This window comes from Phyllobates terribilis, unplaced genomic scaffold (genome assembly GCF_046119375.1).
Source record: "Phyllobates terribilis strain yellow unplaced genomic scaffold, ASM4611937v1 Scaffold_1__5_contigs__length_1240528914, whole genome shotgun sequence".
NCBI classification, from domain to species: Eukaryota; Metazoa; Chordata; class Amphibia; order Anura; family Dendrobatidae; genus Phyllobates; species Phyllobates terribilis.
In genome coordinates this window covers 509,910,877-509,929,913 of record NW_027362761.1, presented here as the reverse complement: position 1 = coordinate 509,929,913, position 19,037 = coordinate 509,910,877, and positions in this window count along the sequence as shown.

The following is a 19,037-nucleotide window of genomic DNA, read 5'->3' as shown; positions in this document are numbered from 1 at the left end:
ATAAAAGGTGGGCACCATTTTAGTTCAGTGCAGAGAAGTCTGAGCAGATGTGGCAGGGATCAGGGGCTCTGCATGAGCTCTGCTCCGGAGGCGGGCCTAGTAACAGAGGCCCAGGCCTGGAAGAGGGAGAAGGAAGGAAGAGGAGCGGAGAAGGCTCCAGGAACGAGGAATGAAGGGATCCCAGGGGTGCGGACGGGCGAGTCGCCACCGCACGCCCGAATCCACCTGCGTGGAGGGGTCAGGCCAAAGGGGGAGACCGGTCCCCGAAACTAGTGGAGGCAGGAAACGACCCTCAGCTAGAAACCGGAGGCTGTGACATTTTATGTGGCGCAGCCCCTCGCTACACCCGCTAGGAAGGCACCACATAGGGTCAGGGAAACTGGCCGCCAAGTTTACCAAGAGGAGGCCCGAGGCAGCCGGACAGAAGGGTTGGTAAGAAAGGCCAGACAAAGGACACACAAAGGGGGTCCTGTGAAGCGCTCCAAAGTTATCTGGGAGTTGTCTGAGCCCCTCACCTGGTGAGCACAGTACGACGTGGGCAGCCGTTACCTGCAGACGTGGTCTGGATAATAAGAACTGTGAGTAAAGGCCCTGGACTGCATCACTGACTCCGTGTCGTTACTGCTGCTGCCCTGCACCATCACCCCCATCCTCCGCATACACTGCCCTGAGGCTATACTCCTCCCGTGGGGAGTTATGCTACGCTCTGCTGCACCCACAACACCAGTCTCAGCGGTCTGCCCTGCAGCGGCGGTTCACTCTGACCGCAATCCACGGGTGGCGTAGTCGGACATTTAAACATCAAAACCACATAAATAGTTCCGCCACTGGTTTGACCACCCTGAGCCACGGAACCGGGTCGCCGCCACGAAGACTACAACCACCAGCATCCACCAAAAAGGGTCCGGCTCCGGGTGTCCCAAGGCCCAGGGGGTGCATCAGAACATTTTCATCACCTTTCACAATCACCAATGGGACAAGGCAGGGATGTCCTCTGTCCCCTCTCTTATACATCCTAGTGACGGAGCACCTGCTCTCATCAATTCGCCATAACCCCAATATTAGGTGGATTGAGGTGGGAGGCACCGAGTACAAGTGCTCTCTATTTGCTGATGATGTCCTAGTATATATCACTCAATCACATATATCCATCCATGCTGTTATGGCTGAAATAGATCACTTTGTTACATGATCAAATTTTAAAATCAATGCAGTGAAGTCTGAGGCCCTCGATGTCTCCCTCCCTAAATCCATATAGGATTCCATCCAGTCCAACTTTCCCTTTGCCTGGCCCTCACAGGGTATCAAATACTTAGGAATTCCTATTCATAGAGACCTCTCCCATCTATGTTATCTTAATTTTGGGCCCTTTATTGAACAACTCCATACAGACCACGGTTGGCAAGTTAGAACTGTAAGATTCACTACGTGAACCACTGGTGTTTTGTGGAAAATCACATGTACACTGTGTTCCAAATTATTATGCAAAAAGTGTTTAGGAGTGATAAGGGAAGAATTTGTTTGTTTGTCAGTTAAACTCATTGACAAACTGTAAGCAATTGCAGACACCTGTGCTAATTAGTTTGGCAGGTGTGTCCAATGAAAGGCAAGACTACTTAAGAAGGCTGTCTCACATTATTAAGCAGCCTACATTTTCTGCCAAAATGGGAAAGAAAAAGGATGTGTCGGCTGCTGAGAAGCAACAAATTGTGGAGTGTTTAGGTCAAGGCATGACTACAATCAACATTGTGCGATGATCAGGATGAAGTGTCTTGGCAATCAAGAAGTATGTAGCTGATTCACAGTACACACGTGTGCGTGCTGATAAGGGCAAATTGAGGACTCTTTCCTACAGGCAATTACGTCAGGTTGAAAGAGCAGCGGCAAAAAAGCCTTGTCATAGCAGCAGACAAGTTTTTGAAGCTGCTGGTGCCTCCAACGTCCCCCGAACAACAAGATGCAGGGTCCTTCAGAGGTTTGCAGCTGTGCATACGCCATCCTGTCGACCTCCTCTATCCACTTCACACAAGCAGAAACGGCTCCAGTGGGCCAAACATTACATGAAGACTGATTTCAAAACTGTTTTGTTCACGGATGAGTGCCGTGCAGCGCTCGATGGTCCAGATAAATGGAGTGGAGGATGGCTAGTTGATGGACACCCCACGCAAACACGGCTACAGCGCCAACAAGGAGGAGGTGGAGTAATGTTTTGGGCTGGAATCATGGGGAGAGAGATTGTCGGCCCCTTTAGGATCCCTGAAGGCGCTAAAGATGAACTCCATAATGTATGTGGATTTTCTCAAACAGCACTTCCTGCCATGGTTCAAGAAGAAGAACCGTGTATTTCACAGCAAGATCATTTTTTTGCATGATAATGCACTATCTCATGCTGCACATAAAACATCTGCATCTCTGGCTGATATGGGCATAAAAGGGGACAAACTTATGGTGTGACCCCCATGCTCCCCTGACCTCTACCCCATTCAGAACCTTTGGAGCATCATTAAAAGGAGTGTCTATGATGGCGGGAGGCAGTTCACATCTAAGCAACAGCTCTGGGAGGGTATTCTGTCCTCATGCAAAACAATTGAAGCAGAAACCATCCAAAACCTGACAAATTCAATGGACGAGAGAGTTCAGAAGCTCCTTTCGAACAAGGGGTCCTATGTGAAAATGTAACATCACCTAGAATAAAGTTTTGAGTTGAAAACTGTTTGATTTCAGTTTCTAACAACCTGCTAATGCTTATAATTTCAAAAATGACCATTTTTTTGGTCTTTATTAAAATGAAAAGGTTGATCGAAAAGTTTGGGGGATCTAAGAGTGTGGCAACCCAGTAGTCATGATTACTTCGAATTCTGACAATATGAGGGTCATGCTGCAGGTAGTGCAGCAAGAAGGCACTTATGTGTCTTGCGCATCTCAGAGCCCCAAAATTATTTTCCGGGCTAGATGCAGCTAAAAATTATTATTAATTTTAAATCTGGTGAAGCTTTAGTATAGATGGCCTAATAGGATCAGTGCTGCACACTGCTACAAAGCCCAAATTATTTTCCAGTCAAGATACAGATAAACATGATTAGTAATTTTAAATCTGGTGGAGCTTATTATAGATGGCCTAATAGAATCAGTGCTGCACACTGCTACAAAGCCCAAATTATTTTCCAGCCAAGATACAGATAAACATGATTAGTAATTTGAAAGCTTAAAACGGTTGGTAGGGTGATTTTAACCAATCATCAAGCTTTTACTCTCCCCAGGATGACACAGGGGTAGAAAAGTCGTTTCGGATCCATGATTTGTTCATCTTTATGAACGTGAGTCTGTCTACATTATCAGTGGAGAGCCGCGTGCGCTTATCTGTCAGCACACCACCAGCAGCGCTGAACACACGTTCAGACAGAACGCTGGCTGCGGGGCATGACAAGATCTCCAAGGCGTAAGTGGCTAGCTCCGGCCATTTATCCAGATTGGAAGCCCAAAAAGAGCAAGGGTCCAGTGACACAGTCATGGCTTCAATGTTTACTTGGAGATACTCCTGTACCATCGTCTCTAGGCGTTGACTATGTGTCAGACTTCTTGTCTCTTGTGGCCTTGCAAAGGATGGGCTAAAAAAGTGGTGAAATGATTCCGCAAAATTGATGTTACCAGCAGATACTGTGGTTCTGTTACGGTTTGAGTGCTGAACACTTGACGGTCCCACGGTTGCCAAGTTGGAACTGTGAGATTCACTACGTGCACCACTGGTATTTTGTGGAAAAGCACATGTAAGATTCTGCAACAGTCTCTGCTGATACTCCTGCATGCGTGCATCCCTTTCTATGGCAGGAATAATTTCTGCAAATTTACTTTTGTACCGGGGATCTAACAGTGTGGCAACCCAGTAGTCAGGATTATTTCTAATTCTCACAATTCGAGGGTCATGTTGCAGGTAGTGCAGCAAGAAGGCACTCATGTGTGTTGCGCATCCAGGAGCACCAAGTCCCTGTTGTGTTGGTGGCGAGGTAACAATCATGCTTCCTTCCTCTGTCCTCTTCCCCCAACCTCGCACAACAGAAATGTGATCAAGGTCTCCCTCATCTGATGAGTCTTCCATCAGTTCGTCCTCCACTTCTTCCTGGGCTCCTGCACCTTCCTCACTAGTTTGGCTGCTACCATGCGCCCTGGTAAAACCATCTCCCCCACCCTCACATGCCTGCCGCCTTGGTGCTGCCGACCGTCTGGACCTTGCAGATGTTAGCCCTTCCGCATACAACTCCTCCTCCTCTACTTCCTCCACCTCCTCTTGTGCCACCACCTGACTCCGAATTCTGTTTAACATGTGCTCCAGCATGTAAATCACCGGAATAGTCATGCTGATAATGGCATCGTCAGCACTAAACATCTTCGTCGCCATTTCTAAACTGTGCAGAAGGGTGCATAGGTCCCTGATCTGAGACCACTCCTCCAGCGTGATTTGCCCCACCTCTGGATCTCGTTGGCCCAGGCTATACGTCAGAACGTATTGCACAGGGCTTGTCGGTGCTGCCACAGTCGCTGCAACATGTGCAGAGTTGAATTCCACCGGGTAGGCACATCGCATTTTAGCCGGTGAAGTGGCAGGCCCAACGACTTCTGTAGAGATGTAAGTCGCTGAGCTGCGGGATGCGAACGGCGGAAGTGAGCACACAGCGACCGTGCCCTCTGCAGAAGGCCATCTAGTCTGGGATAGTGGGCTAAAAATTGCTGGACAACCAGGTTCAACACGTGAGCCATACAAGGCACGTGTGTGACATTGCCCTGGCGAAGGGCCGCACCCAGGTTTGCAGCATTGTCGCACACGGCCTTCCCTGGTTTCAGGTCCAGTGGAGACAACCATTCATGAAATTGGTTCTCCAGAGCTGACCACAACTCCTCAGCTGTGTGACTCACATTTCCCAGACATTTCAATGTAAAAACCGCCTGATGACGTTGAGCCCTACTGCCAGCATAGTAAGGAGGTGTGCAGGATCCCTTCTGCGCAGTTAGAAAGCTTGTGGCATGACCAGACAGGCTTTGGGTGCAGGTGGAAGACCGAGAGGAGGTTGAGGAGGCAGAAGCAGTGGAGGAACTTTGACATAAAGAGGATTGACGCACAACTCGTGGGGACGGCAAGACTTGGACAGCAGCCCCTTGTCCTGCTGTCACCATAGTTACCCAGTGCCCAGTCAGCGACATGTAACGCCCCTGTCCATGCCTACTCGTCCAAGTGTCTGTGGTGAAATGCACCCTGTCACACACAGAGTTTCTCAAAGAAGCGGTGATGTTGTGTGCGACATGCTGGTGGAGCGCAGGCACACCTTTCTTTGAGAAGTAGTGCCGACTGGGCATCTGGTACTGGGGCACTGCGACGGACATAAGGTCTCGAAAATCCTCTGTGTCCACCAGGCGGAAAGGCAGCATTTCTGTAGCCAAGAGCTTGCAGATGGTGAAATTCAACCTCTTAGCTTTCTCATGGCTAGGAGGAAATGGTCTTTTACTTGTCCACATCTGAGGGACCGAGGGCTGGCTATTGTGCTTAGACGGGGTTGATAAGTGTATCCCCGGCAAACTGCCTGTCTGTGAGGAAGATGCAGGCGGACATGTTAGGTTGCCTTGATCCAAAGGTGGTGCTATCGATGTTGGACAGCGCTCAACACCAGCTGGAGTTACCACCTCCAAAGAAAATGATGACCTGCCAATCACGCTGGCTGTTGCGGGTAAAGAGGTGGCAGGTCTGCGCCCCAAAACAGGTGTGACTGCTGTCCCCCCAGTCACAGAGGATGAAGAGGCGGCGGATGCACAAGATATGGCAGACGGTGGTTGGCCCGGCCGGCTAGGCCGCATTGTAGCACACTGAGCTTCCCACTGCAACTTATGCTTCATGTCCATGTGCCGGTTCATGCATGAAGTACTCAAACTATGTATTTTTTGGCCTCTACTTAGCTTTTGCTGACAAATGTTACAGATAACACGAGTTGGGTCATCTTTATCGATCTGAAAAAATGCCCAGGCTATGCAAGGCTTAGCACCCATGCGACCTGAAGAGCCACCACGACTTGTGGTGAGAGGCAGAGTTGTGTTTGAGGATGCAGTTGTTGACGTGCTTCCAGTACTACGTCTCTGTCCAGGAAGGCGCAACCTGACCTCGTCGTCACTAGCATCTTCCTCCACCTCCTCTGCTGACCTCATCTCTTGGCTGACTGTGGGTTGAAAGTAAGTGGGATCTCCAACCTCATCATCATCACACTGTGCGTTATCACACCCGTCGTCCTCAGAGCCAACCTGTTCCTGCCCTGACAAAAAACTAAAGTTGTCGCTCCAATCAGGTATTTGAGTCTTATCATCGTCTTCCTCATTGTCTCCACCAACAGGAGTTACAGTTTGGGAATGAGGGTCTACATTATGGTCAGAACCTTCTGCGTCTGGTCCTGGATCCGACTCATAAAGATTCTGGGCATCAGTGCAGATCATTTCCTCGTCTGGATTCACAGAAACGCTGGAGTCGACCTCTGATTCCCAGGCTATAGTATGAGTAAACAGCTCTGCAGACTCAACCATCTGTTCTACCTCATACTCAGACGGGCAGCTGGAGATTTGGGAGCTGTGAGGAAGCAAGTGCGATTGGGGTGACACCTTTGAGGACTGGAGTATTTATGATGTTGAAGTTGATGTGGAGGAGAGCCCACTTAAAGGAGCACTTGATATCCGTTGAAGCACCTGCTGTTTTTGTGCCTCATCTGGAATTTGTAGCGATTGGCGTGGCCGTAAGAAAGGGATCTTATCACATTGTCCGCTAAAAGAAGTAGACATTTTAGTTTGGCTGGAAGATGGTCTTTCTTCTGCAGATGTTACTGTTGCTTTAACACCTACCCCACGGACACAACCTTTTTTCCCCTTCCCAACATGCCTATTCCCCTTTCCACCAGCAGCAGGCCTTTTTCCACTCATTTTGGTGGTTAACTAATTCACAACTCTGGAGTTGTTTGCACAAAAAAACAATGGATGGGAACCGAGCAGAGCTGAGTGGCCAAACTGTGGTATTAGGCCAAAACTATTGGCTGGGTTAGATGCAGAAAAAAATTATATTCAATTTGCAACCTGATGGAGGTCAGTATAGATGGACTAATAGAACAAGTCCCACACACAGCTAGAAGCCCAAATATTTTTTCAGAGGTACTGTAGATGCAGATAAAAATTATTTTTAATTTGCAACCTGATGGAGGTCAGTATAGATGGACTAATACAACAAGTCCCACACACAGCTAGAAGCTCAATATTTTTTCAGAGGTAGATGCAGAAAAAAATATAATCAGTTTGCAACCTGATGGAGGTCAGTATAGATGGAGTAATAGAACAAGTCCCACACACAGCTAGAAGCCCAAATATTTTTTCAGAGGTAGATGCAGATAAAAATTATTTTTAATTTGCAACCTGATGGAGGTCAGTATAGATGGACTAATAGAGAAAGTCCCACACACTGCTAGAAGGCCAAATATTTTTTCAGAGCTAGATGCAGATAAAAATTATATTCAATTTGCAACCTGATGGAGGTCAGTATAGATGGACTAATAGAGAAAGTCCCACACACTGCTAGAAGGCCAAATATTTTTTCAGAGCTAGATGCAGATAAAAATTATATTCAATTTGCAACCTGATGGAGGTCAGTATAGATGGACTAATAGAACAAGTCCCACACACAGCTAGAAGCCCAAATATTTTTTCAGAGGTACTGTAGATGCAGATAAAAATTATTTTTAATTTGCAACCTGATGGAGGTCAGTATAGATGGACTAATAGAGAAAGTCCCACACACTGCTAGAAGGCCAAATATTTTTTCAGAGCTAGATGCAGAAAAAAATTATATTCAGTTTGCAACCTGATGGAGGTCAGTATAGATGGACTAATAGAGAAAGTCCCACACACTGCTAGAAGGCCACATATTTTTTCAGAGGTAGATGCAGAAAAAAATATATTCAGTTTGCAACCTGATGGAGGTCTGTATAGATGGATTAATAGAACAAGTCCCACACACAGCTAGAAGCCCAATATTTTTTCAGAGGTAGATGCAGAAAAAAATATATTCAGTTTGCAACCTGATGGAGGTCAGTATAGATGGACTAATACAACAAGTCCCACACACAGCTAGAAGCCCAATATTTTTTCAGAGGTAGATGCACAAAAAAATATATTCAGTTTGCAACCTGATGGAGGTCTGTATAGATGGATTAATAGAACAAGTCCCACACACAGCTAGAAGCCCAATATTTTTTCAGAGGTAGATGCAGAAAAAAATATATTCAGTTTGCAACCTGATGGAGGTCAGTATAGATGGACTAATACAACAAGTCCCACACACAGCTAGAAGCCCAATATTTTTTCAGAGGTAGATGCAGAAAAAAATATATTCAGTTTGCAACCTGATGGAGGTCTGTATAGATGGATTAATAGAACAAGTCCCACACACAGCTAGAAGCCCAATATTTTTTCAGAGGTAGATGCAGAAAAAAATATATTCAGTTTGCAACCTGATGGAGGTCAGTATAGATGGACTAATACAACAAGTCCCACACACAGCTAGAAGCCCAATATTTTTTCAGAGGTAGATGCAGAAAAAAATATATTCAGTTTGCAACCTGATGGAGGTCTGTATAGATGGATTAATAGAACAAGTCCCACACACAGCTAGAAGCCCAATATTTTTTCAGAGGTAGATGCAGAAAAAAATATATTCAGTTTGCAACCTGATGGAGGTCAGTATAGATGGACTAATACAACAAGTCCCACACACAGCTAGAAGCCCAATATTTTTTCAGAGCTAGATGCAGAAAAAAATTATATTCAATTTGCAACCTGATGGAGGTCAGTATAGATGGACTAATAGAATGATGCTATGCCCAAAAGATTTTACTTCACTAGGTGCAGTAAAAAAATTGGTATTCTATACACAGGTGGTATATCTTGCAACACAGATAGGCTACTCCACTGACTAACACACTCTGCAATAGGCCAAAAAGGATTAGCTTTGCTAGATTCAGCCAAATGCTGTGAAGAAAACTTGCACAGCACTGGCACAGACCTGCCTGGCAAAAACTGATAGGAACTGATGTAACCTAGTCCTGAAAAGGACTCCAATTACAATTAGTCTTTACTCCCACAATCTATCTATTTAAGAGCACAGACCTGCCTGATAAAAGTCGTAGGAAATGCTGTAACCTAGTCCTTAAAAGGACTGCAATCACAACTATTCCCTACTCCCAAGCTATCTGTAGATTTGTGCGAAAATTGGCTTGAAATTAACAAGGTATAGCGCACACAGCAACAGCGGTGCCGTCTAACACGCAGCTGCAGCAGTGAGAAAATGGTGGCGACGGGGAAAATGGCTTGGTCTTATAGGGCAAGGCCATGTGACATACACTGCCAATGACACATGCCCTTGCTTGTGTGAAAAAAAGCACTTTGCTCCGTGTGTGCGCTGCTGATAGGCTGACAGATTGCACCTCCCCACTGTAAATGCGGGAAAGAGAAAAAAAAAATGGAGATCTTCATTGTTCCTGCAGAGATCCATCCCCTGCCCCTCCCCCCACCCCGCTGTACACTCAAACTGCGTATTAACATTAATTTTCATCATTACTGAGAAATAATCCAGTTATGATTTTGGTGCACGAACAGTTATCGAACATAACCTCTAACAGCCGAATTTTTCTCAAATTGTTCGTGTTCGCCGAACGGCTCGAACACCGCCCAAAACAGCTCGAATTTGAGATTGGCGAACAGTTCGAGTAGAACAACGCTCATCTCTACTCACAATAAAACGTTCAAAAACGAAAGTGAAAGTGCTTTCCTGTGAAATATGTTAACCCCTTAACGACCTTGGGTCTTTCTGTTTTTGTGTTTTCCTTTTTTGCTCCCCTTCTTCCCAGAGCCAGAACTTTTTTAATTTTCGTTTAATATGGCCATATCAGGGCTTATTTTTTGCGGGACGAGTTGTACTTTTAAACACCATCACTGGTTTTACCATATCGTGTGCTGGAAAATGGGAAAAAAATTCCAAGTGCAGTGAAACTGCATAAAAAATGCAATTCCACAGTTGTTTTTTGGGTCCTTTTTTTACCACGTTCACAGATTGCTAAAACTAACTTGCCATCATTATTTTCCAGGTCATTACGAGTTCATAGACACCAAACATGTATAGGTTCTTTTTTATTTAAGTGGTGAAAAAAAAATCCAAAGCTTGCTAAAAAAAACAAAAAAAAGGACGCCATTTTCCGAGACCCTTAGCTTCTCCATTTTTCGGGATCTGGGGCCAGGTGAGGGCTTATTTTTTGCGTGCGGGCTGACATTTTTATTGATACCATTTTGGGGTAGATCCGATGTTTTGATCGCCCGTTATTGCATTTTATTGCAAAGTTGTAGCGACCAAAAAAACTTAATTCTGGCGTTTAAAATTTTTTTCTCGTTACGCCGTTTACTGATTGTATTAATTCTTCTTTTATATTGATAGATCGGGTGATTCTGAATGCGACGATACCAAATATGTGTATGTGTTTTTTTTTTTATATATATATATTTTATTTTGAATGGGGCGAAAGGGGGGTGACTTAAACTTTTATGTATTTTTTATTTTTTTTATTTTTTTAACAACTTTTTTTTTACACTTTCTGCTTGCTTCTATAGTCTCCAGAGGAGACTAGAAGCAGCAGTTGTCTGATTGCTTCTACTGCATACAAGCGATGAGCAGATCGCTTGTATGCAGGAGAAATGCTCACTTGCTATGAGCACTGACCACTAGGTGGCGCTCATAGCAATTGAGACATGACAACCACAGGCGTCTGCTGCAGACCCTGAGTTGTCATGCCCACCCATTGGTGACCCGCGATCACGTGACGGGGTCACTGATGGGCGGGGCTTAGGACTCCCGGAAGCGCGAGTTAAATGCCACTGTCAGAGATTTAACATGTTAACAGCCGCGGGTGGATTGCGATTCCAATAATCAGCTGACATGTGCTCGCTTCAGTGCGGGCTCACCGCCGGAGCCCCCGCTGAACTGGCCTTCCCGACCTGGTGCGTACTATTACTGACCAGGTCGGAAAGGGGTTAAGGAACATCCTTTCCAGGGTAAAGACTTGTGTATAAGGTAAAATAAATAACCAAAAACAAAAATACTCCTCCACACCTTGGGCTATGTTCTCAAGTAGCATTTTTCATGCGTTTTTGCACTTTTGTATTGCTTTCAACCGTGACAAATGCGTTCACCGGGAAATGTCATTTTAACATTTTACAACCTTATCTGGCCATGTGCTGTGTGACACATGCATACAATGCTGAAAAGACAAGGGATCAGCATGGGGAAGACCCCTGGAAGCATCTCTGACCCCCAGGTCACTGTCTAAAAGTGTGCCCATCAGAAGTGATCCTTGCCGCATCAGAAGATGCAGACTTGCAACTATCCCCGTGCAAGTCCTTGTCCCAGGGCAGTGTTCAATTGTACCTCCCCCATTCCTTGTAATGCAAGCGAAAATATGCAGCCAACCACCCACCCACCTGCAGGCTGCCATACCATACTGCTAGCTTTCACTTGAAATGGGGCCTTTTAGTTTGGAGGAGGCCGAAGCTGGCCACTACCTCATGGCCGCTTCGGCAGCGAGGTATCCATACTCTGTCCCCAGCCGCCCGGCGGCCGGGTGTCCACGCTCGGTCCCCAGCCGCCAGGTGGTGGCCAGGTGTCCATACTCGGTCCCCAGCCGCCCTGATTTCTCCTGTCACCTTCCCCCACACTTTTCTTAGCCTGGCCTGCTTTAGGGCAGCATTGGACGAGCCCACCAGAGAACCAGACTCCTCCGGTGGGCCCTGGCTTCTCCATCAGGGGAGTTGAGAGTGCCTAGGTGAGGAGCATGATGATGATGATAGAAGTTAGCATCTGCTTTGTTTTCTTGGAATGCAAGCGCATGTATGTAGTAGCGGCTAGGCCTGAGGTGGTCTGCGTTTTGGCGCATATCCTACCTCCTCCGAGGATTGCTGGATGTTTTCCTGCTACTATCCCAGTTCTGTGACTCCCGTTAAAACAAAGCTTCTGGTGATAAATGATGGATGAGGTGGTGGCAAAGGAGAAAGAGCAGGAGGAACAGGGACCATTCACATCAATATCAGGCCAGTCAACCAGATATGTCTTGTAGGATATGTTTCTGTAACAAAAGGAGCGGTTCGGCTACACAGTTATAGGGCATACAGTGAGTGCAATGCCTACCAAAAATTTCGAGCCACTCCAATGCCCCTTGGAAATGACATGGAGGTCAGAGGGCGTTAACTAAACCTTTTTTTCGATTTATAGCAACTGGGTCTCCCGTGCACTGTTGGCCTAAGCAGTGAATGGAAGGCTTTCCAAAAATTATGAGAAACTGCAATGCCCCTTACAAGAGCCATGTGTGGCACCCCAGGGGTCTGGTCACCACAGTAATAGAGATATTACATCGGAGAGCAAGTGGGAGGTTTCCTGGTCAGGATCCCTTAAACATGCAACATCCTCCTGCCCCAGTCCTGGGAGGGGAGAATTCTGCCCTTATAAACTGGATCTGGGGCGGGGTTGAGTGAGTCAGAGAACAGTCAGAGTCAGAGTGAGAGCAAGGGAAAGTAACAGCAAGAAGCTCTGTAGGAGCTAGGAGCTAAAGACCAGGGGCTGGAAGCTGAGCAGAGCTCGCCCTGGCAGAAGACAATAGGAACGGGACACAGGAGTCCGAAGCTGTGAGGACTTATATATCCAGCAGCAGAAACCAGCCGGCAGGGGATTTCAGGTCCTCTAGCCATAGAAGCCCGGAGGCTCAGTCACAAGCAAGGGACCAGCACCGCCGTCGTGGAGCGGAGGCTAACAGAAGGCCCCAAGTCACCAACCATACCGGTGAGCACTACACGGTACACTCAGGGACGTGGGCTACTTCTACCCGCTTACAGCAAGGTAGCCAGGAAGAGTGCAGACAGACGGGGAGGCCTACAACTCCACCTGGCCAGGGGAACTCCTGCTTGCTCACAGACTGACCAGGCCTCTTATGCTAGCCAGTACTCCCGGGAGGGTCTACCTTATAATCATCAGTAAAGACCCTGAACTGCACTGCAAAGACTCTGAGTCGTTCCTGCTGCGCTCGTGCACCATCACCCCCATCATCCACACTCACTGCCCTAGGGCTATACTCCTCCCGAGGGGAGTTATCCCATTCTATGCTGCGCACACAACACCAGCCTCAGCGGTCTGCCTCGCAGCGGTGGTACTCCCTGACCGCAATCCACGGGTGGCGCAGTCGGACAATTAACCTCAAAACCTAAGAAAGACTGCCACTGGTTTGACCAGCCTCAGCCACGGGACCGGGTCACCGCCACGGAGACTACAGACCCCAGAGACCCGGCACCGGCTATCCCACACACGTGTACACACGGCCCAGGGGGCGCGTCACATGCAGTACAGCATATTACAAACATAAGTCCCATTATTGGGGAGTGGGTGTCCCATAGTATTTGCTTATGCCTTGCAAGCAAAAGCTGCCAAAAATTAGAACGGAGCAACTTGCAATGCCCCTTACAAGAGCCATGCAGTACAGCATATTACAAACATAAGTCCCATTATTGGGGACTGGGTCTCCCATAGTATTTGCTTATGCTTTCCCAGCAAAAGCTGCCAAAAATTAGGATGGAGCAACTTGCAATGCCCCTTACAAGAGCCATGCAGTACAGCATATTGCAAACATAAGTCCCATTATTGGGGACTGGGACTCCCATAGTATTTGCTTATGCTTTCCCAGCAAAAGCTGCCAAAAATTAGGATGGAGCAACTTGCAATGCCCCTTACAAGAGCCATGCAGTACAGCATATTACAAACATAAGTCCCATTATTGGGGAGTGGGTCTCCCATAGTATTTGCTTATGCCTTGCAAGCAAAAGCTGCCAAAAATTAGGACGGAGCAACTTGCAATGCCCCTTACAAGAGCCATGCAGTACAGCATATTACAAACATAAGTCCCATTATTGGGGAGTGGGTGTCCCACAGTATTTGCTTATGCCTTGCAAGCAAAAGCTGCCAAAAATTAGGACGGAGCAACTTGCAATGCCCCTTACAAGAGCCATGCAGTACAGCATATTACAAACATAAGTCCCATTATTGGGGAGTGGGTGTCCCATAGTATTTGCTTATGCCTTGCAAGCAAAAGCTGCCAAAAATTAGAACGGAGCAACTTGCAATGCCCCTTACGAGAGCCATGCAGTACAGCATATTACAAACATAAGTCCCATTATTGGGGAGTGGGTCTCCCATAGTATTTGCTTATGCTTTCCCAGCAAAAGCTGCCAAAAATTAGGACGGAGCAACTTGCAATGCTGGCACCCTGGTGGTATAGTGGTGGTGGAGGCTGAGGATAAGGAGAAGAAGATTAAACAGCCGAAACGAGGAAGCGTATACCCATGTGTGGGTGTGAAGCGGTGCATGTGAATATACCTCCCGAAATAACACAGGGGATTTGACTTTATGTTACTCTGCTGTCATTTGGTGGTGATGAGAAGTCTGGCCCAATCCAGCCCTTTTTCATTTTGATAAGGGTCAGCTTGTCAGCATTGTCAGTTGACAGGCGAGTGCGCTTATCAGTTATAATTCCCCCAGCGGCACTAAAAACACGCTCCGATAACACGCTAGCGGCAGGGCAGGCCAGGACCTCCAAGGCGTACAGAGCGAGTTCATTCCAAGTGTCCAGCTTGGATACCCAATAATTAAAAGGCACAGAGGAATCACGGAGGATGCTGGTACGATCGGCAAGGTACTCCCTCACCATCTTTTGAAACTTTCCACTCCTTGTGAGAGTACCCCGCGCCTCAGGGCCTGTAAGCTGGGCGGGTGTCAGAAAACTGTCCCAGAACGTTGACAGTGTTCCCCTGCCTCTGCTGGATTGGAGTTGCATCTCTCTCGCCTGTACGCCTTGGTTGGGCAACGAGCTGTGACCTCTGCCGCTAGCGTGTTCAGATGGGAATTTTTTTAAGAGTTCTGCAGCAAGGGCCTTCTGGTATTGCCCCATTTTTGTAGACCACTCCACCTCAGGAATAAGAGAGTGAAAGTTCTCCTTGCAGAGGGGGTCTACAAGTGTCACCAACCAGTAATGACTGTCACCCAACATTTTGATAATGCGAGGTTCACGGTTAAGGCAGCGTAACATAAAGTCAGCCATGCGTGCCAGACTGGTAACGGGCAAGATTTCCGTGTCCTCACCAAGATGACGACTGACCATGCTCTCCTCCTCCTCCTCTTCCTCCTCCCCCCTGTCCTCAGGCCACCCATGCTGAGCGGACGGTATGACACTTGCACAGGTACTACCGTCTACAACGCACGATAGCAGCTCCTGTTCTTCCTCCTCCTCCTCCTCCTCTCCCTCATTGTCGCCCAATGCACGTTGGGATGAGATGAGGCTGGGCTGTGTGTAATCGCCCACTACGGCTTCTTGATCCATCTCATCATACTCTGGCTGCAATGCCTCCTCTTTAATTCTCTGCAGAGAGCGTTGCAAAAGACAGACAAGTGGGATGCTGACACTAATGATGGCGTCATCGCCACTCACCATCTTGGTGGCCTCCTCAAAGTTTGCCAGGATGGTACATATGTCAGACATCCAGGTCCACTCCAGAGGTCTTATGTGTGGAGTCTGACCTGAATATCGACGGCCTTGTTGCAGCTGGTACTCCACAACTGCTCTCTTCTGCTCACAAATCCTTTGCAACATGTGGAGGGTAGAGTTCCAACATGTGGGGACATCACACACCAGTCGGTGTGCCGGAAGCTGCAAACGCTGCTGCAACACAGCAAGGGCGGCGGAAGCTGTAGCCGACTTGCGAAAATGAGCTGACAGGCGGCGTACTTTCACGAGCAGATCTGGCAACTCGGGGTATGATTTAAGAAACCGCTGAACCACGAGGTTAAGCACATGAGCCAGGCATGGTACGTGTGTGATCTCACCTCGCCTCAGAGCCGCCACCAGGTTACGGCCATTGTCACACACGACCATGCCGGGATGTAGGTTCAGCGGTCTCAGCCACAGATCTGCCTGCTCTTTCACAGCTGTTCACAACTCACAAGCAGTGTGAGGTTTATCACCTAAGCTTATGAGTTTCAGCACAGCCTGTTGCCGCTTGGCGGTGGCAGTACTGCAATGCTTCCAGCTTGTAACTGATGTGGTGATATCTGAGATGGAGGCTGAACATGAGGAGGAGGAGGAGGAGGAGGATGCGCAGGAGCTGTATACTGTGGGGGCAACTCTGACTGACATAGGGCCCGCAATCCTCGGTGTGGGGAGGATGTGTTCCGTCCCAAGGTCCGACTGGGTCCCGGCTTCCACTATGTTTACCCAGTGTGCCGTCAAAGAGATGTACTGTCCCTGGCCACAAGCACTTGTCCACGTGTCCGTTGTCAGGTGGACTCTCCCAGTAACTGCGTTGTTGAGGGCACGGCAGATGCTTTGGGACACGTGCTTGTGTAGTGCGGGGATGGCAAACCGGGCAAAATAGTGTCGGCTGGGGACCGATTACCGAGGGACGGCCACCGCCATAAGATTGCGGAAGGATTCCGTCTCCACCAGCCTAAAAGGCAACATTTCCAATGCAAGCAGTCGTGAAATGTGCGAATTTAGGACTGTGGCCTGTGGGGCGTTAGCTGCGAATTTCCGCTTTCGTTCAAAGGTCTGGGATATGGACAATTAAACGCTGCAGTGGGACGTGGACGTGGACGTTGATGCTGTTTCTTGAGAAACTGCCATAACAAGTGAAGACTGAGAGGAGGGGGCATCTTTACATGCAGTATGGACAGTGGATTGCCTTGCACACACAAAAGGGGGTTCTATTGCACGGACAACAGTGGAAGAAGCAGTGGTGACACTCGCTGACACTGGTCGTGGACCCTGGGTTTCGCCCCACAAAGTCGGGTGCTTTGCTGCCATGTGCCTGATCATGCTGGTGGTGGTCAGGCTGGTAGTTTTGTCACCCCTGCTGATGCTGGCATGGCAGGTGGAACATATGGCCTTTTTGGGGTTATCAGCAGAGTCTTTAAAAAAATTCCAGACTCTGGAAGACCTACCGCTTGTACTGGCAACGTCCCTCGTGTTGGTGTTACGGGGAACGGTTGCCTGCCTTCTGTCTGCGGCCACCACACTGCTTCTTCCTGCCTGTTGGGGTACTCTGCCTCCCTCCCCCTGTGTGCTGCTGGCCTCACTCTGCATGTCCTCCTTCCACGTTGGGTCAGTTACTAGATCATCCACCACCTCCTCCTCTTCCACTTGCGCACCACGATCCTCCTCCTCACTTCCTGGCAATTGTGTCTCGTCATCGTCCACCTCTTGTGACAGATTGCCAACGTCGACTTCCTGTGGCCGTGGCTGTTCAAATATTTGGGCATCGCAACATGGGATCTCCTCTTCCACCACTTCAAGCGTAAGCGTATCAGGCGAGGGGCCCAAATATGGAAATGGACCAGTGAACAGCTCTTCCGAGTGTCCAAGTGTGGGATCACTTGCTGTCTGACGACACTCGGCATGGTGGGAGGAAGGAGCATCAGAGGGAGGAGGAGTATGCGGTCGAGACTCACGGATACTAAGAGTTGACCATGTGGAAGACAGACCGGAGGTGGTGGTGCTCAGGTAACTGGAAGTATTATCTGCTATCCAATTAATAACCTGTTCACACTGATCAGTTCTCAATACTGGTGTTGTTCTGTGCTTCCCTAGTAATTCGGTCAAGAAGTGGGAGCGAGAAGATGTGGCTGTTGGTTGTGGCACATTTTCACCTTGGCCACGGCCCCGTCCTCTGCACGAACCATCACCAGAACGTCCACTTCCACGTCCCTTGCCACGCGCCTTGCCCATTGTAAATGAAGTAAAATAGCTTACACATGCACTATCAATGGAAAAAGGGTAATAAAGAGTAGATTAGAACCGTGGAAGAGGAAAACCACAGTTATTGTTTACTGGGGTATACCACACTTTTTTAAATAGAGATATTTGCGGCTGAACAGTGAGCGACACACTCAAACTGCTTTTTTTTTAGATACTAAAGGCCCAAAACTGGATAGTACAGCGATTTGACCGGGGGAACTGCGAAACCACACTGGGATGTCGGGCCTACACAAGACTATTTTCAACAGATATATTTTTGTGTCACAACAGTCAGGAGACACTACTGTTTTTCTTTACGGAAAAAACTACCAAAAGCAGAATAATAGAGATTTTTTACCGTGGGATGGCAAAACCACAGTTATTGTTTACTGGGGTATACCACACTTTTTTAAATAGGGATATTTGCGGCTGAACAGTGAGCGACACACTCAAACTGCTTATTTTTTAGATACCAAAGGCCCAAAGAACTGCAAAACCACACTTCTATTTCTCTGGCCTACACCAGACTATTTTCAACAGATATATTTGTTTCTGAACAGTCAGGTAGACACTATTACTGTTTTTTTTATGTAAAAAAGGCCAAAAGCTGGATAATACTGAGATTTGTACCATGGAACTGCAAAACCAAACTTCTAGTTATCTGGCCTACACCAGAATATATTAAACAGATATATTTGGGTCTGAACAGTCAGGGAGACACTATTACTAATTTTGTTATGTAAAAAAGGTCAAAAGCTGCATAATACTGAGATTTGAACCATGGAACTGCAAAACTAAACTTCTAGTTATCTGGCCTACACCAGAATATTTTAAAACGATATATTTGTGTCTGAACAAACAGGGAGACACTATTACTATTTTTTTTATATAAAAAAAGGTCAAATGCTGCATAATTCTGAGATTTGAACCGTGGAACTGCTAAACCAAACTTCTAGTTATCTGGCCTACACCAGAATATTTTAAACAGATATATTTGTGTCTGAACTAGAGATGAGCATTGTTCGACTCGAACTGTTCGCCAATCTCAAATTCGAGCTGTTTTGGGCGGTGTTCGAGCCGTTCGGCGAACACGAACGATTTGAGAAAAATTCGGCTGTTCGAGGTTATGTTCGATAACTGTTCGTGCACCAA